This window comes from Balaenoptera physalus, assembly GCF_965194825.1.
Source record: "Balaenoptera physalus genome assembly, chromosome: 9".
NCBI lineage: Eukaryota > Metazoa > Chordata > Mammalia > Artiodactyla > Balaenopteridae > Balaenoptera > Balaenoptera physalus.
Window position 1 is genome coordinate 60,169,994 of NC_138888.1, and position 20,309 is coordinate 60,190,302.

At 39.2% G+C, this 20,309-nt stretch overlaps 1 protein-coding gene across 6 annotated transcripts in view; it reads right to left on the minus strand.

Moving 5' to 3' along the window:
* Positions 1-2,030: 2,030 nt before the first annotated feature.
* The window catches only part of LOC309667153 (uncharacterized protein), a 727,466-nt gene continuing 709,187 nt past the window's right edge, over positions 2,031-20,309 (minus strand). For all 6 annotated transcript variants that reach the window (XR_014267557.1, XR_014267558.1, XR_014267559.1 and 3 more), the window contains one exon: positions 2,031-6,136. The gene's annotated coding sequence lies outside the window, so the exon portion shown is untranslated. The remainder of the gene's footprint in view (positions 6,137-20,309) is intronic.

Sequence of the window (20,309 nt, forward strand, 5' to 3'; positions counted from 1 at the left end):
GCAAACTATATATTCTCAGTTCCTTTGATCTAGCTAGCTATTAGGTTCTGGCCAATGGGATGCACTGGCCTCACTGGAAGGTAAGGGAAAAGGAAAAAGCTATTTTTCCTTTCCATCAGTTTTCATCAGCAGCAGTTGTGGGTGACTGGGAATTATTGCAAATGGCTATCAGCTTCAGCAGCAACAACACTAATTTCAGAAGCCTCCATAAGACTTCAGACTTCTTGATGTCTTGACCTGTGGCAGCAGTGTGATTTCAACAGCAGTGGCGGCTGCAGAGGCCATGCCTCCTGGGAACCCAGCAGTGAGTGTGGGGTCATGGCCATCATCCAAGAGATGGTAGCAACTTCCTAATCTTTATGTAAAAACTTTCTAATGCCTTGTACCCCTCTAGTTCCTTCTCATATTCTTATTCTTCTAGTTCCTCCAATTAGTCTGTAATCCACGCCTTGTATTAAAATGCTGATATTTAAAATACCTGGAGTCGTTTCTGCTTTATTGACTAGACATTGACTGCTATAAGAGTTTATGGGTGGAAAAGTTTGAGAACTGTTGCTCTACAACATCACTGCCAGTTTACACCATCTTTGGAATCATGTGACCCAAAAGTAATGGAACAATCTGTGGCTCTTTTTAGTCACAAAGACCTTCCAACATGGGGATTTTAGGGAGGAGTCTATAATTACTAATAAGCTACATAAAAATCAGAGCTACATCAAAGGAGCTTCCACTTACATGGTCAGCAAGAAAGTAAACTTTTATGGTCAAATTTTGTGTCCTTAGGCACTCATCAATAATAGCTTGACCAGATTGCTGGTAATAGTAATACATGTAATATGAGAGGGGAAAAAAGGCCTGTAGATATCATTAATATAAAATTAAAAAATTTTCCCTGAGATTCTATTAGGAGAGAAACTTATTGGCAGACGATCTGTATTTTACATAATTATTCTGTTGAATTGAGTTTGTCTGGTTTACTTCTTTGCTTCTAGATGGATCAAAGCCTTTAATCAATGTAGAGTTTTCAAAACACCTTTTTATTGAACCTGTTACAGTATTTCATTATCCTATAGTCAAGACATTATATCTTATCTCTAATTAAATTTTCTTGAAATTTCAGTCTGTTTGCTCTTTATCTTTACTTGAAAAGAAGAATGCATCTGGATTCTTCCTTAACACTGCACATACTCCTGAAGATAATTAATCATTAGCCCTCTTCCCCAGTATTCTCTTTTTTTTTTAGGTGAAGAAATCTCAATTCCATTGACCTTTAGGCATGATTGTTTCCATCACATTACGTAGTCCTCTGCACAGAGTATAATTGATGTAAGCTGGCCCATCCTCTAACTGCCACAATTAGAGCTAAGGTTTTTCTAATCCTGTTAAAGAGTGTCACCTAAGAAGTTATTTAAAGGAAAAATATTTGTTTTGCTTTCACAAGAATGCAAAAATTTGTGTGGAGAATATCTGACAAAAATATGGATGGAGTTAGAAATTACCCAGGACTATTGGTCTGACTTCATAAAATGCTTTCTAAATGCATAGTCTCATGGATCAGATGTTCCAGAATTATCTTAGTTCAAGCAACATTTTCCTCTTTCACAGGGAAGCATTCTAGCTTAAGTCTATAAAACCAAATAAGTTAAGTGTACTCAGTAAGAAAACTTTGTCCAAAATCTGGTTTGAGATAAAGTCTGAACTGAAACAGTTGATAAAACAGTGGCTGCTGGTTTTGTGCTTTTCTCCTTAAGTCACTAGAGACTTAAAATGTTGAATTCTTAAAGAACCAGCAAATAAACCCCCAAAGGAAAAAAAAAAGAAGCCTAACGTTCATTCCTGTATTAGACTATGTTGTAGTTCCTGGTTGAGGTCAGGCACATAGTAGGTACTTAACGCAGGGTATAGAGTTAATTATTAAATAATGACAACAGTAATGCGTTTTAAAGTAGTAGTTTAAACATAATAACAATAATAGTGAATTTGAAATCTATTTGATAATTTCAAAATTATAAGTCATTATAAAATTTATAAGTCATACCTGAGGGGGAGAAAAACCAATTATTTATGACAAAGTGCTCATCAATGCTTTACATTGTAGTGAAATCTTTTTTTTTTTTTTTTAAGAAATTTATTTATTTATTTTTGGCTGCGTTGGGTCTTTGTTGCTGTGCGCGGGCTTCCTCTAGTTGCAGTGAGCGGGGGTACTCTTCATTGCGGTGTGCGGGCTTCTCATTGCTGTGGCTTCTCTTGTTGCAGAGCATGGGCTCTAGGCGTGCAGGTTTCAGTAGTTGTGACACACGTGCTCAGTAGTTGTGGCTCGCGGGCTCTAGAGCACAGGCTCAGTAGTTGTGGTCCACAGGCTTAGTTGCTCCGTGACATGTGGGATCTTCCCGGACCAGGGCTCGAACCCGTGTCCCTTGCATTGGCAGGTGGATTCTTAACCACTGCACCACCAGGGAAGTCCCTGTAGTGAAATCCTAATGTATAGTATATAATATGCTACATAGCTTGTATCATGAAAAATTACAAGAAAAATCTGTTGATTTTATTTTTAAAGATCAATATACTACACATATTTTATGCATGTACACTAGAATAAGTATAAAAAACAAAATATTAGTTTACAAATATATGAAAAACAAAAATAAAAAATGCATTCATTCATAGATAGAAATAAATTCTGAAATATTTATGCCAGTGGGCTTTTCCTTAATTACCTTTAGCTAATGAATGTATGTAAAATGTTTATCCATTGCAAAGAAGATAATCTATTTGATTTGTAAAGTATATTTAGATTATTGAATTTTAAAGTTTGTAATGTTTATACAACTGCAGAGGTTTTCATGTGATTTTTCCAGTGCCTGGTGAGGTAACAATGTTAATACTTTTAGATCAACATTAGGAATCTTTTTATGTTATGTAATAACTTTTATTCTGATGCAGTTTACTTAATCTTCTGAGTTTACTAATTAAGAGTCATGGAATAATAATCTGGTAGAACCTGGTTTTAAGAATAATAATATTGGACTGAAAGCCAAGGACCCAGATTAGAAATCATGGAAGTAATGGCGCTCAGGGATATTTTGAATGAGGTTTCTTTCTTCTACCCTCCCTCACTCTGGCCCTCTGTCCCTCTTTCTTTCTACATTCATTGAGTACATCAACCAGGAAATCCTAATACTATAAATTCAACCCATTTATTTGCATCTAGTGTAAAATCATATGTGATAGTAATAATGGGTGGGAAAAGGGATTTAGGCTTTGGAGTCAGATTTGCCACGAGGCTCCACTCTTTACTGACTGAGGAACTTGAGTACGTTAGTTAACCTCTAGGAATCTCAGTTTTCTCATCTGCAAAAATATAGAAATTAGCACCATCTCAGATTTTATGATAAGAATGACATAATGTATACAGAATTGTTAACCCTATGCCAGACACAAACTTTATGTTATTTATTATTATTTTACTGTTTCAGGTACTGTTGATGAGTAAGATAAAGTACTTTCTTTCCTTCGATTTTTCTCCTATGTAGAATGAAATTGTTGGATGATCTTGAAATTTCCTTCCAACTTCAAAAGCTATGGATTTATAATCCCTTCCTTCTTAATGATGCTCTTGTCATGGGGGTACCTGCATAGTCATCTGGTCTTTCTTAGCTAACTTGCAGGTGAATGTGTTAGTAACAGATGCATGATCTGAAGACCGAGTAGGTGACCTAGGTTCCAGATGCTTTCACAGCCCAGAGTGGAATAATAAATCTGCAATTTTAATGAACTGAAAGTAGTTTTACAATCTGAATTAGTATAAAGATTTTGGAGTAATCCAGAAAACAGATTAAATAACAGCAGCAGCAATGAGAGCAGCCTCGTCCAGGAATATTATAAAGAAGGAATCAAGTGACATTTTTTAGTGGCACGCTGAGTGCCACTCAACTTAATCAAGTGCTAGAACTTAATCAACAACTGTTAGTGTTTGTTGAACTATTGTACATTGAGGCTTCTATAGAATCTTCAAGAACTTAAAGGAGAGGAAAAGGATGTGATGGGATACTAATATCTAGGATGTCCTTCCACTTCCTCCAATCTTTATACTGTCTGTCCCTAATTGGCTTGTCATCACAGGATCCCACAAACATCAGAGAAGGGGGTCTATGTCTGATTCTTTTTTATACTGCTCATGTCTAACATAATTACCTGTATACAGTAGGAGCTCCAATTAATATTTTTTGATACAACAAAAAATAGTGAGTAAAATTTCCTCTGGGAGATTCCAATAACTCATAGGGTAAATTCTAAGAAGCGATTCTTTTCAACACATGCGATGCCTGAGGGGGCAAAAAGGATGATTTATTTAGTACACCTTTTAAAAATGGGAAAATGTATATTTTGCACATTCCCACAATGTGGGACATGAAAACTAACTGAAGGGATTTTTTTCAAGATTTACTAGGTCTTTTGTTTGAGAAATGACTTTAAAACTTTCAGTAAGGGAGTCTCTCCCTACCCCCCAGAAGTTATAATAGTGAAAAAAAATATATAGAGACTCTAGTTTCTGCTATCAGTTAACATTGTACTGACCATTTGAATTTCCAAACTCTGTAGATTGAATGGATACTCTTGAAACAAAGATCAGAATTTATTTGAATCGTGAATAATGTTAAAGATTAATTTTCGATTATTTTAAAAGAATATCCTTTGCTTTTTGCCAGTCACATCTTAAAATTTCATAGATAAAAGTATTATGGTCACTCATCTGGAGCTCAACATCATTATTTCTTTCTCTGATGATCCATTGTAATAACTGAACAGTATCTTCCAAGTTAGAGGACCTTTTTTCACATGACACCCTTTGCTTCCTCCTCATCTCCACAGAGCAAGACTACATAGCATCAAACTTGAAGCTTGGAAAGACCCTGAATACCTTCCGAATTTCTACCCAAGATATGAAGAGTAAGACTCAACAATTAAGGCGAAAGCAAGATTAGAGTTACTTTCTGGGACACTGACAGCCACAGAGATGGATTTTAGTCATTGTAAAAGTGTGCTTTTGGGTTTAGGGTTCCCTCTCTTCTTTTCACTCATCCAAAATGAGTTGAATACATATGTAAATAAAACATCTACAAGAATTCTTATGTAAATAAAAAAATATAGCATTCAGAGAAAGAAAAGAGCAGTAATAAAGGAGAGCTAGTCCTGTGGGCCTTTGTGAGCAAGGGAGGGAATGATTTCTTTGTGTCACAACAAAACGTAACCCTGCCCATGAAAGGAAGGAGACAGAAGGCTAGTTTCTGCTAAAAGCCTGGTTGCGTGTAACTGACCCAGCGGAGGAATCCTGGTTCTATCTCTAGGGCTCGTTAGCTGCTCAACATGGATCCTACGTGTACACAGGATACCTGCGTCTATTCTCCTTTTTAAAACAAAAGAGAAACCAATACTAATCAGCAGAATTATATTTGAAACTATTTCTAGTGAGCTGTATTATTGCTTAAGGAGAAAGTTAAAGACAAGCAAGCAAATTATGCCTTTAATTAAAGTTTTGGGGTCTTTGTCCTAATGCTGCTGGTTGCTAACCAGAGGAGAATGTCCCTCCTTCTCTGCTACCTTGTCAGATTCCTGTCCTAAACATACCAGTTCCCCGTGGAGCTGGGCATTTTAAGTGTGAACAAAACCGGTACCACTTGAGCGAAATATCACTCATCCTCTGAGGTTGGCAGCCTCTCACTAAAATGTTTTCTATGGATGCTGCGTTACTTTATGACAATTCACATCCAGGCATAAGCCATAATAAGTTACATAAGGGAGGCAAGGTTCTGTGAAATGTTCATGAACAATTAAGTCAGTAATCTGCAAATTATGGATATTGATGCTTTTCAGGTTCTGAGCAGTAAAGATAGCTAATCACCATCTTGTATGCTTTTATCCAAAATCTCAGAGAGAATAAAAATTGCAAAGGTACTGCTTCCTTCTCATGTTACTGATCTACCATTTGCTACGCAGCTATTGCTAGGTTTAAAACACGCGAATGAGACATTTCTTTTAGTAGACTTACTGTTAGGCACTTGATTGAAAGCACGTCAAATGTTTCACATCAGTTTTTCTTCTCCTCCCCAGTAATACATTGTTAGATTTTTGTGACCTAAAAATTAAGCAAATTTGTATAAATATTATACACTTGAAAAAAATAACTTTTTAGAAATAGATCCCCATGGTAATTATTTGATACTTCACTCGTTTGCAAAGAGATGGTACTAAATTTTTTTTGTACAGGTTGGAATAAAAAACTACAAACCTATTTTGTACCTGGCTTTAGATTTTTTGAAAAAACTTCAACATACTATTCACACATGACAGGAAGAATCTGTCATTTGTCATACATTGATTAAAATGGTAATGAAAACTCTAAAGGCTAGAAAAGGCCCCTTTAAACAAGTCAAAAACAACAATCTAGATTTAAAAAAAATTTCCACAAAGGGAAAAATACACAAAGAAGCAAGAATCAACTACTATACAACACACAAAAATAAGCAAGGATTCAAAGACTTTCTTAAGAGTAGCTTTATCCCAAAGGTAATTATTATCCATGCTCTCTGGGCTGGGAGAAAATCCTACAGTAACTTTCAGTGAATCTCTCTGACCCCTGTAACAACTTGGATGTCTTCTCACTATAACTCAGTTAATAGAAAGGCATCTTGCTTTCTGAATATCACACCTGCAGTCGTCCGCCCTTGGGAATCATTCAATTCATTGGTAAACACAAGCCACATACATCAAAAGTTTCCACTTTCTCTAGCTCTTTTTAACACCAAGGTCCCTCCCCTCTCCCCAGGCTCCTTGCAGCTATCTAGGGAATCTTTCACTTTTTGTCCTTTCCCGACCCTTCTGGACCACATTTTCTCTTCTTATTCAGGCCATCTGCTCTCAAGGAAGGTAAAACTTCTGCTAGGAAAACAATCAGCATCTCTAGCAATTAGCAGCTTTCGTGAACCAGCCTTTCAACCACCGCCTATGAAGACATACATTGTGCAAATCACAATGCAAATTATGATAGCAGTTTAAAAATAGTTTGTAATTGATACATTTCTGGCCACAGCCTCCCCCTTTATCCTGCTAGTGGTACAATCTCCTTGCTCTTGACAGAAGTCTTTCTAAAGATCTGCTCAAGCCTCACTAAGCAGCTGTGAGTTAGGTCATTTTCCCAGGAGTTTTACATGTGGAAAACTGGGCATTAGTAAGGCCTCAAAAAGGACACCATCTGGCCCTAGTGAAAAAAAGGATCATGACACTTCCTGTGGTACCAACAGACCCTGATGAACCAGAAAGGAATTCAGCCCCGGACCGTGAGCCAATAGAGACCGGCCCCACAGCCACCTCCGTGACAGCCAACTCCATTCATCTTCGCAGTTATCTCATAGCACAATGGACTTTTGTGTCGTGCTGTGTACTGAAGGCGGAGTAAAATCCATTTTGATTTTTGTGTTTAGTCTCCGTGCCTGTCCTCTTTCCTGGAACACATACCGCATCAGGAGAGAGTGAGATGCACAAAGAACAGTTCTTTCGGAGCCCATTCAAACTTCTCCATTTCCCTCCCACTGTACATGGGCGTAATAAGATGTTGGACTCTTCAGAAGCTTCCAAAAAGTCCTGTCCCTGACATGAAGACCTGTCCCTCCCACTTTCAATAAAAACGATTTTAAACTATTCAGAGCAACAGTTTTTTGTATTTTTTGTGTTTTTCTGGTAGAAAAGAATTGAAAGTTACACTTAGAAGGAAATCTTATGGAAACACTTACTAGAAACATTCTGGTTCCGTTGAGTCCATCAGGTGTTGAAAGAGCCTGTTAAAAACTATATAGCATCAGCCTCAACAATGAACCAGGTTTTCTGTTTCAAAAAGAAAAGTGTCTGACCCAAGCAATATGAGAGTGGACGCTGGTGACATCTTTCATTGTCGTGGTGTTTATTACAGCTGACAAAGTCTTTTCATGCTTCCTACTTTAGAATATGGAAATTGGGAATGTCCATCCAGCTCTCTGGATTCTGGAAGCGCCAGCAGCATATTATGACTGGAAAGTCCACATTTTTGTGTATAAGGCTCCCTGTGTCATAATGAAAACGCCCGCAAGTAACAGCTTGATTAAGAATGAAGGAGAGAGAGAGAGAATGTTTCTATTTTGAAAGATCTAAAACCAGGGTACGAAATAGCCCGCATCCCACTGCTGAGGTGTGTGTGCAATATGCACGCAGTTATCGATCCTGTTAGGAGTCACAGGCTTTCACAGGATGCTTCTAAGGGCTGAAATAAGAAGACTACCAACAGCAAATCCTTCATTCTAAATTTTTCTCTCTCAATAAACCATAAAAATGAACAAGGTACAAACAAGCCACTTAACTCATTATCAGCAACTGTATATATGTGCTTTTTAAACATAAAATATTCTTTGTGGCAGATAATTGGAGACCCTGAAACTGGTCATCCCGGAAATGAACTCTGGTCACTCAGGATAAAAAGTGGTTTCCATTTGAAAGCTTTTATACCATCTCACACCACAGCGAAGAGGACTTGGGTGTGATGGGAAGGTGTTTTCTTAAATCTGAGTGCTAGCCTCTCAATTCCAATCAGATTCTTCTTAGTTATCTAATTTCCACTTTTTAAAAAAATTCTTGCAGCGCTAAGATACTAAACCTCATCTTGCCTGCCCCTGGGGGCTTCATTTCATCTGTACACAGACCTGAATCCTCCCCCACTGTTGGATCCTTCAATAGAAAGCTATTTTGTTACACATAGGGACCCTGGGTTAGAGAAAATGATTAAGGCCCATCATTTTTCCTATTCTCAGAATTTGGCTTGGGAGGGGTGTAGAGAGACTGCCCTTCTTCCAAACAAATCTTCTGCTGTCCAGATTTTGCAGAACTTAAAAAGCCACCACAGAAAGAGTAGAATTTAATGAAGGACAACATTTCTCTGCCTCTGATTCCCCGATGGAAATGATGGGTCCTCTATTGTGGGAAGACATAGCTGAAACTCACTTATTAACATGTGTGTCCAAGGCCTAATTACAGGCATTCTCTTTTAACAGAGAATTGTCACTATTGGTGTTATTCATAAAGTGCCTGTTGAGAGGAGTTCAAAACCACAACCTTAATCCGTACTCATCAGTGAATTGTCTCTGGATTCTGGAAGCACCCGCAGCATATTATGACCAGAAAGTCCACAGTTTTGTGTATAAGGCTCCCTGTGTCATAGTGAAAATGCCTGCAAGTAACAGCTTGATTAAGAATGAAGAAGAGAGAGAGAGAGAGAGAGAAAGAGAGAGTGTTTCTGTTTTGAAAGATCTAAAACCAGGGTTCGAAATAGCCCGCATCCCACTGCTGAGGTATTTGTGCAATATGCACGCAGTTATCGATCCTGTTAGGAGTCACAGGCTTTCACAGGATGCTTCTAAGGGCTGAAATAAGAAGACTACCCAAGAAACTTGGAGGCGAGGGCTGGTGGCAAGGGTCACAGACGTGAGGGCCTGAAGGCTGGCTGCCGAGAGTAGGTACACTGAGTGGGGGAAGCAGGGCCCAGGGAGGGCACAGATGCAGGTATTTGAAAAACAGCCTCTCAGGTAGCAGAGGCAATTCCCTAAAACAGAAGGAAGGGGAGGGAAAAAAGGAGTAACTCCTGGGGGGGGGGGAAGGAACCCAGGTTCCCTCAGTGCTACCGAACAGAAAAGCCACTTTGCCACCGGGAAAGGGGGTTGAAATATCTACTTCATCAGGCACATAGATGTTCAGTAATAGGGGACACAGACTCATTCTTTCCTTAATGATCGCTCAGACTCTCTGTTAAAGTGATGAAGAGTTTTTTTTTTTTTTTTAACAAAAGAACAATTGAAAACCTGGTAGATCATAAAATAATTTTACCTATTATCTCTGCTGACAGTTTTCTTAGCATTGATTTTGCAGCATTAACATATTTGCCTAATATTAAATGATTTTAAAGGATTAAAACGTTAATTAAAAATACAAGTGGCGTCCCCATTGCTGGGAAGGAAGGCCGGCCTGAGCATTGTTTTAAACTGGAGGCTGTGCCCTCCTTTCCCCCTCCCCGCCTCTCTACCCAAAGCAGCTCTGTTTTGAGGCAACAGTTCCCTAGGAAGAAAATGACAGAACCAGAAACAATTTGCTCCTTTAAGGATTGGAGATGCTTATGTTGGAACCTCACAAAAGCGGCGTTATGTCCTTGAACATTCTAAAGATCATTGTTAATAGGATCAATTTTTGTGTGTTATTCAGCTGGATCCCTCCTAGCCCGTAAGAAATGCATTTCAGTCAAGGGACGTGGTGGCGATGGGGGCAGGGTGGGGGGGGAGAAGGAAGGCCCAGCAGATTCCATGTGATCAGTTCAGCTGCAATAATCTCTTTTCTCCTTCCTGACGAAGCCACACACGAGAGCACTCTGGTGTCCTTCATCATTATTTGTCACCCTTTTGTGCAAAGCAACTTATATCCACAGCCATTCCAGCAATTAAAATGAAAAAGAACCAAACAGTATTCTCATTGAATACTCGGAGGCCAGTGCCACCAAGTGCCATCAACTTATTGAATGTCGGGTATCTAATGCCATTAGAGCTCTGTAAGTATTTTGTGAAAAAAAACAAATAAATTGTTACATGCAGAATGTAGAGAAAGATTTAAAAAGATAAAATCTTTTGATGCCTTGGCAGTAGCTACATCGCCTGGAACAGTCTCTCTCTCTCAGTGATACTGTGAAGAACTAAGCAACTGACAGGGATTGCAACTCACATGGAGACACTGAGAACTTCCAATCTGGGGAGGCAGTTAGTCATAGAGTGAAATCAACTCAATCAGAATCAGTCAATCTTGTTTCTGTTTTATGAGCCTGATTCCCATTAGTTAAATACTTCTCCTAAACTATAAAGTGTCACTGTATTTCTGGGAAAGGTACATTTTAATTTCCTCTTCCCCAAAAGGGCAAACTGTAAAAACGTAAAGATACACTAACTTTCCTAAGACCACAGACAGAGTCAGGATTGAAGAATGATGATACTTGACCTTGGTCCTGATTTCATTTCACGTAGTCCATTCCGTACGTGAAGAGCCAGCGAACAGTCCACAATCCACACATTTTTAAAACATTTTTAAATTAATTAATTAATTTATTTTTGACTGTGTTGGGTCTTCATTTCTGTGTGAGGGCTTTCTCTAGTTGTGGCAAGCGGGGGCCACTCTTCATCGCGGTGTGCGGGCCTCTCACTATCGCGGCCTCTCTTGTTGCAGAGCACAGGCTCAGTAGTTGTGGCTCTCGGGCCTAGTTGCTCCGCGGCACGTGGGATCTTCCCAGACCAGGGCTCGAACCCGTGTCCCCTGCATTGGCAGGCGGATTCTCAACCACTGCGCCACCAGGGAAGCCCATCCACACATTTTTAACATCATTTTCTATTGAAAATTTTCAGGTCACTCCAAGACCAGCAGTTTTGAAGCCATGTATTTGTTCTCCCATTCAGGGTGTACCTTTTAAAAAATACCACTAATAAAGCTCTGTGACATACCAAGAATGCCTTTTCCCAGGCATTGGAATACACACTGCCTATGGGTCCTTATCTTGTCTTATAATTTAGTTGGGGAGAAAAAGATTTCTGCCTAAAATGGTAATTAACGTTTAAGATAACATGCTGCTGAAATTCTGAGGTGGCATCAAGGACTTGAGTAGATGATAAAGAACCTTCTAGAGAATGTCCTGAGATCTGAAGGAAGAGAAGGAGGGCCTGCTTGAGGAGAGGAGCAGTGGAAAGTCTGGAAATGGCAAAGGTGGTGAAAATGTTATAAGAACTTTATTCACAGACACACCAGGGACCCAGGGGCATCCAGAAAGTGCTTCGTACTCCGACTGCTGTTTCCGTGCTCCGTCAACCTGCGTGTCTGATGCAGAAGGGCTGGAGCCAGAAATCCCGAGTAGTGATTTCACTTTTATGCCAGGGACAGTGGAGCCACTGAGGGTTGTCGGCAATGATGGGCTGGCTTTGGCTGACTTTGAAATGATCGTAGAAAATGGTCAAGTGACTGGGGGCAGAGTTGGGACATGTATTATAGTGTAGTCTTAGAGGTGGGAAGGTGAGAATTGTCAATTATCCCAACATGTGAGAGAAATGCCAGGAAGAGCTATTCCTCCAAAGACCCCCATCAATGACTTTCAGGACCACATAGTCCTGCGTGTGAGGCTACAACCTTGGGTGGTAGAGACTGGGAAGTTGTGGTCCAGAAAACACTTCTGTGTAACTCTCTTACGATGCATTGTGACTATGAAGAAACAGCAGAGAAAGGATCTCTCTTCCCTTCTCCTAAATTGGAATTTGAAGATAATCTCTTTACAACCCCCTTGGGAATGGAAAATTCTAGTAACCTCTTATATTTAACATTCTTACATATAATCTGCTAAAGAAAGCGGTGTGGGAGATTCATTGTGGCCTTTATAGATCTCTTTAAAATAAATATCTAATGTTTAATAAATGACAAAAATTTCAGGTAAAGCCCTCATGGGGTTTCCCCCAAATGTCTTTGTTTTTTCTAATGACAACAATAACAACAACAAAAAAGAATTTTAATAAGTGAAATAGCCAGACTGGGTGGGTCCAGGTGCTTCTGCTGCTGAATAATGATTGAGTTTGTCCCTTTAAAGTGACCATATTTTCTTGGTGCAATTTTTGGCAAAATATGTGATTGAGATTATCAGTAGGGAGTGGCTGGCAATTTGGCTTTAAATTTCGTAAACTTTCTTGAATGCTTAATTGTTCGCTAAGATGTCAGCTGCAAGATTAGTGGAGCTGGAAAAAAAAGTGTGCACTCACATTGGCCCTGTGTCTATTTTCAGTGTGAAAGGAACTGGCTTCAGAGTGTTGCAAACACTGGAAGCTATGCATTCTGCATTACAATGAGGTGGGGCTGTGTTACACAATACCGTAGGGTTTTTTTTTTTTTTTTAAAGGTCATCATATCCCAAACCCTTTGAATGCAAAGCAAGAGCAACAGATGACAAACACTAGGATGTGCTAAACACCAGAACAATTACATTAAAATGGACTTCTTCCAGACTGAATCCTCTCCAATTTCCACTTGGTAAATAATTAGCTCCAAAACTATACAAGGACTCTTTGAAAAAATATTGGATGGAGGCTGAGTCAGAATTAAAACAACTTATCTTTACATCAAGAACATAGTATCTGGTGATTTTATATATATATATCACCACACACACACACGTGTGTGTGTGTGCGCGCGGTGATATTTAAGAATGTGTCATTTCACTTAGTCTCCCACCTATGAGTGAGAAAGAAAAATGTCATAAGTACATTCACAGTTGGAATTCCTTTTCTGGGTCTGCTAATTATTGTAAATACAAACCCTTTAGTTTTGCTGTACTATAGAGACTCCTAAAAATGATGCTATTACCTCCTTTCTCAATAATTCTCTTTTTCAAAGACTAATAAATGCCTTTTCTTGAGGACAAATAAATGAAATTTAGCAAAATCACTCAGCATTTTAGGGACAAATAATATTTACCATCTACGATGCAATTTAAAATTTTAAATCATACTTAATGCTAGCTAAATGAACAGAGATAGAACTTAAATTCAGGTCGTTGGATTCAGGTTCTTTATCTCCAACTCCAAATCAACCACAAAAATATGTCTGCTATCTGATGTATGGTAGAGAAGGCATATAGAGCTCAAATTTCAAATTCATTTTTATTTATATAGAGGAGATTTCAATATTCATAGAGTTAGGACTACCGTTTCCTATCTTATCTGTTCTGTTTAGGTTCTATGATCCCTTCTATTTGAAACCTCTTTTCTTCTGGTCTTCCACAACATTTTTGGTCTATGGGACATTTGGTGATTATTGTATTTTGCTGTGTTAGCTACTTTATTTTGGCTGTTGTTGTTAGGGTGGAGTCTTTTTTTATCACCTAACACAGCGCCTGACACAAAGTAGGTGCTCAATAAATGTTTGTAGGGTGAAGGAACGAGGGCAAGAAGATATGTGTGTATATTTGGTCTTCTTGATTGAGCTGCCAGCTCCTGGAGGGCAGAGAAGGTGTGTTATGCTTTTGGGGCCCAGCTCCTAGTACCTAGGACTTTGCTACTGCAGCTTACATGGGGCAGTGACAGGAAACATTTGATTGTGATGAGGACAGCGGTGGAGTGGAGAGACAGAGAGAAGGGAGGAAGCCAGGCAGGGAAGAAAAAAGAGGACGGAGAAAGAACAAAAAGAAAGGAAAATTTAGAACAGAGAATCAAATTCAATTTCAGCTTCCCCCCTCAAATTACCTCAGACTGCTCTCTTATTTTAGCCAAAGGGAAAACAGAAGGCAAGAGAAGAGGGAAACTCAGAAAGTGGAAAAATATGACTTATGGCTTTAATTGTGAGCAGCATTTCAAATTTATCAAATTATTTGCTAATACAATAAATAGAAAATGTTTTCTAAAGGGTTACTAGTTAGTGAATTTACACTGTTTTCTTGTAAAGTTATCAAGAAATTGGAGTTTAGTGGAAATGTGGGGAATTTCAAAAGAAAATCCCTAAAACTTGGGAAATTATAATTATTTTTCCTAATGAATACCCTTAACAGGCTACAGACTCTCAAATGTGATACATTTGGCAAAGAATAGGCCCTGTCATGAAACCTGAAAGAGGTCTGTGCCATTATTAATCTGCTACCCAGGCAACACTTTTGGGGCCTTAATGAATAGCCTCTAATTGGCTGAGATTGGCCCACATACCCAGGAGCTGTTCACCAAATACATTTTTTTTTTTTTTTAAGATTTTACAACTTTCCTCCATCTGCAGTTAAGGAAGATTATCCTGCTCAGAGTATAGTACATTTTCACCAAATATCTCAGTGACTTGCATGAATAATTACTCCATTAAGATTTTAAATATATAATTCTGGTTTTATACATATAACCCCCAAATAAAAATGAAATGAATAATTCCTGAATTAAAAACAACTGTTTGATAATAAAGAACCTCTGTATTCGAAATATAGATCACTTGATTCTTGGAGCTTAGATAACTCAGGAAAAAATAGCACTTTTGTTTTCATTGCTAGAAAACCAAGATATGAGAAGACGCTATTTTTTTACTTTTTAAAATTTTTATTTAAAAAATTATTTTATTTTATATTGGAGCATAGTTGATTAACAATGTTGTGTTGGTTTCAGCTGTACAGCAAAGTGATTCAGTTCTACATATATATGTATCTATTCTTTTTCAAATTCTGAGAAGATGCTATTTTTATGAGTTTAATAATTGACCAAAGGGTCATGGAGGGGATCCTTTGATCCAACTACCAGTGATATTAGAAACACCCCAAGGTCAAGGGCTGAGGTTTTCTCCAGTTCCCTGTCTCAGGATCCTGCCTGCAATGTCAAGTATTTCTAAGGACACTCTCGGGGTGAAGTGGGTTAGGGGATGGGATACAGCAGAGGAGCAGAGGCTAGGACAGAATGCCCCTATTTCCAGCCTCTCCCCCATTCTGCAGGAGTCCACTAAGTAACCTCTTACCAGCTCAGCTATGCCTTCTCTTCTCTTTTTCAACACCTGGAAGGATCTCTTGAATAACTATTATTATTTTATTGTTTGTTCATTTATTGCCTTTCACATGAATTTATATAAGATGTTTGAAGGTTTTAAAAAATTTGTAGGCAAATGTAAGCATATCTGTGATTACATCTACAAGAGTTGAAGTAGGGACTTTTGGTGAGGGAAACCTGATTCCATATTACAACCTCTTTTCCATCCCCCTCCAAGGAAATGAAATTTCAATCCCCCAACTTGGCCATAGTGCCTTTTCCATGGCCACAGCCCTCTCTTTGTGTGAGAGTTTCCTCTACCTCAGCATCAGAGCTTTATTGTCAACCCAGAACCCCAATCCAGGCTGGCCTGTTGGAGGACATCATTGAATCTGAGACAAAGATGGTGCTGCCTCAGAAAGAAGGGATGGCAGAAACAGAGACCTTTGTGAGGGAGTGTAATACAAGGCACAGAGGGGAAAATCAAAGGGATAAAAGAAAGGGAGGTAGGAGCAAGAGAGAACACTGGATGAGTGATGGTAGGAGAGAAAAATGTTAGAATAAAGGATGGATCATGTGGCAATCTGACTTTGTAAACTGTTGAGTTGCATACGATTGTCTCAGCCAGAAAAGGGAAAAGTCTAAAGGGGTTTTCTGGAATAGGGCAAGGTGACATTAATATATGAATAAAGTAAAAATTGGATAAAGATTCCATTTAACTTGGTTATGATTAATTATCCAGTAAACTTGAATTTCTGTGATGCAGCACCTCTCTGAAAGTCGTTTTAATCCTCCTGAAGAACCTGGTAGCTAGCTGCTCTTTCTTGGAGTACCATTGTTATTAAGTCTCAGAACTCTAGGAGAGTATAATTTTGAAACTACAGAATGTCTCATGCCATTGCTGAGAATTTTAGAGAGCACTTCCTTCATTTTTGCAAAATCATAAGTATTTGCAGTTCATCTAGGAAGGAAGTGAAATAACTAGACTTTTGTATCTCTGTGTGAGGGGGAAGAGCCGGGAAATGGGACGGTCGGCGGGGGATAGATCATGGCATGGAAGAGGGGAAGCACCACAGAGTCATTTGTAGGAATCAGCAGTCCACAGAGAAAGAAGACTCTTGTAGGAAAACTTAGTGTCATAACTTCACTTCCTGACAAGACTGTAAAGGTGCTAAGGCGCCGTGCACCTGGCAGCCTACTACAGGCGTGTCTGTTATTTTTCTTGCTCCTTAAAATGTCACATCACTTATACTATTTTTTAATACTTTGTCAGTGGACAGATAATTGGCAGAGAAAACCAAGAACAGAAATTTTCTCTGAATATCCTGGTTATGATTTACAAGCTTCTGATTTTTCCTGTCATGGGGAAAAGTATCATTGAGCAGGAGCTGGGAAATGCTTAGCTGGTGTCAAAACTCCTTTCTTTGTATTGAAAGCCGCAGCATTCAATCATCCCCAAGAATGTTCCAGGCCAAAACTGGCATACAAATTAAGGTTGTTCCTGTCTAAATGTAGACGATCTTTGAGCTGTTACCTATAGAGCAACCAGAATTCCCAAATTCCTAATCAGACAAACTCTCCTGCTTTGGGATTTTATTATAGACCCACAATATAAGACAACTGTTTTCCGTTTAAACTGTATTTATTATGCTATTTTATAATTATGAGTAACATGTACTGGGTGTAACATGTGAAACAGGACCAAGATAGATAATGAAAAAGTTATCATCCTCTACATCCATTGCCATTTCATTGGGACCAATCTTATAAAGGTTTGGTGTGCTTTTTTCCAAACCTTTCTTTGTGCTCATACCAGCATGTACAAACACATCTATGCATATGTATTTTTGCTTTCTACAAAAATGATGCCATCTTGTACAAATTTCTCTGAAACTTGTTTTCATTTTAACCTAATAGTAACATAGCACGAATATCCCCTTTGGTTAAGTACACACTCAAATCACTCTTTTTATAGCAGCTGCATAACAATATTCCACAGCATGGAATCTACGCAACCATTCCTCAGTTGATGGGTACTTGTTTCATACCATTTTTTTTCCCCTCAAGTGTTATGAGAAACCTCTTGAAATATTTAATACTATTTGTTATTCTTTCGTATTAGAAGACTTTAAGTCAATTCATGTGAAACATAGTTTGAAATCAAGCAAGCCTCAATAGTTGCTCCTCCAGGAGCATTTGGAGTAGGAATTTGGTTCTAAATTTCCTACATAAAGAGATGTACAAGACCCTATGTAAAAAGAGGTGCAAATCCAAAATATATTTGCATTATTGAAAACAGGATTTTCAGAGACTCAGGAAAACGCTGAACAAAAACTAACAGGTAAGCATGAACTTGTATTTCTATGATGCCTTCTTCCAAGAAAGGCTGAGGACTTTGCAATCATCCTAGTTGCCATGAGTTGGAAATGAGGCCACCTGTATATCAAAGAGAGTGGAGGAGTGAAGAATTGGAAACCAAGTCTTCTAATGCTCAAAGGAGAGCCTGTATGCTGGTTGAAGAACACTCAATATTCTAAATTCTGAACAGAGGCAAAGAATGAACAGAGGAGTGGTAATCCATATTCACAAAGCACTCTGCTTTACAAAAGGACGTAAGTTCCAGGAGCAATCGCTGCACAGTGAATGGCCCAGGAGCAGGGCTTCATGATGTTGGCGTCCATGGCTTCAGGAGGGACTCCAGACTGACCCACACCATATCTCAGCATCCACAACTATGCACATTCAAAATAAACACTGTAACACTGGCTTATCACTCCCTTGGCATAGCCATTAGTTCCTGTAAATAGAAAACGCTGGAAGTGCTTTAAAATATAATTGATTTAGGGAAAAAAAGAGATTTAGGGCAAAGTGAACTACATCTTTATTCTGCATTATGGACCTTCAAGGATGGAAGATTTCTCTGAAAATGGAAAGCTTCAAATGTGGCAAAGAACATTGAATAGTAAAATTAATGCTGGTCAATCAGAATTTCAATCTTGACTTTGGGTCGAGTTGATAATCTTATTTCAGATTGATTTTCCCCTTATTTGTCTGTTTTCTAATTCTCAATAAATGGGAGTGGCTGGTAACTACTGTAATCCCCCCTTTCTGTGTAACAACGAAGAAATGTGATAATCTGTCCTATATTTGGGGATGGGGCTGAGGTGAACTGTCCAAAAGAAGGTGAAGATGCCTTGGGTGATTCTACATTCTGTAACTATGCAGGGCTTGGGATGCAGTAAGGAGGAAACACGGGTCAAAGATCTACTCTGGAGCTCTTCATTGTTCCCCACCCGGGGAGCTCTGCCTTCCTCCTCTAAATCACTGGGCACCTAGGGCCTGGGTGGGGGCCAGAACCCATGTGCTAGGAGAGCAGAAAATGGGGTCACTCCCACTTGCTATTTTGTAGCTTTCATTTTCTTCTCTGTAATTATACACTTGAACACTCTGTGTCTACTTCCAGCCTCTCTGATGGTGTTGAATCTGTGCACTGCTATTTCACTGCCCTTCATCCTGTCCCACTGTCCCCCCACCCCCGTTGAAGCGAGCACAGCAGGTATTTCTCCTACTTTCTCTCTGCCCCCATCCAGTGCGGGCACAGAGTAGACGTTCAATCTCAACAGCTGAGTGGCTTTTCCTCCCCCTTTCCTTTCGGCCTCTCCTCCTATTGGAAACACTGGTATTTCTGTGTGTGAGCCAAGCGTGATGAAAGGGAGCATTTTTTGTTTAATGGTCCAGGCATTTTGCCTCCACTCTTTATCTAGTCATCATTTCCTCTTTCACGAAACCTGCATCTTGGCTATCTATTTATTGTTTCCTGAATGTGCCTGGAGCACTCCTGGGGACGTTGTCTGCCTTCTGCATCCCCTCCTCTCATCCAGGTCAGTGTTTAGCAAGGGCTGGTCCATGGATTTGAGCCAGTCCTTGCTGGAATTTCCTGAAGGGAAACCAGAAAACACACACACACACACACACACACACACACACACACACACCCCAGGATGATTTATTTCGCATAAGGCTAGATTCATCCAGTTTAAAGAACTGTCCTTTACTTTGAAGTTTTCCCCCCCTGCTTTTAGTGTTAAAATATATCTTTCTAAACAAAATAATAGTTATTCTAGTTGGAATCATTTTTGGTTTTAATGATGTAACATGGAAAAATTGAGCTGGCAACATTCTGTAAGTCTCCATTAGAAAAAATTGTTTCATGAAATCTGGAAATCACTCTTCTAACCCAACCACATCTTTTACAGAGCAAATCAGGGGCTAGCTCCTCTGGCAGGAGAGGGCTGACTCTCAGTCTCCACTCTCTATTCTGAACTCTTCCTGCATTTTCCATCTTTATTACCCACTCATTCATTCAAAGCACATATCAAGAACTTACTAGAAGATAGGTCCCAAGCTGAGCACTGTGGATATAGTGGTGAAGAGAATAGGTGTGATCCCTGCCCTCATAGAACTTAAAGTTTACTAGGGGAATACAATGATGAATTGGAAAAGATGCTCTGAAGGAAAAAAAATGCATGTTCCTTGAAAGAATATAACAGGCAAGGCTGCTTTCACATTGAGGAAGAGAGTGGCCTCTGAGACTTGAAGGGTGAGAATGGGTCATTCAGGTGGGGCTAGGTTGTGTTGAGGGGGTGGGAGGGACAGAGAATAGCCCAGGTAGATCAGGAACAACACTTGAGCTGGGAAGACACTTGGTGAACTGTAGGTTCAGTAGAAAGAGCT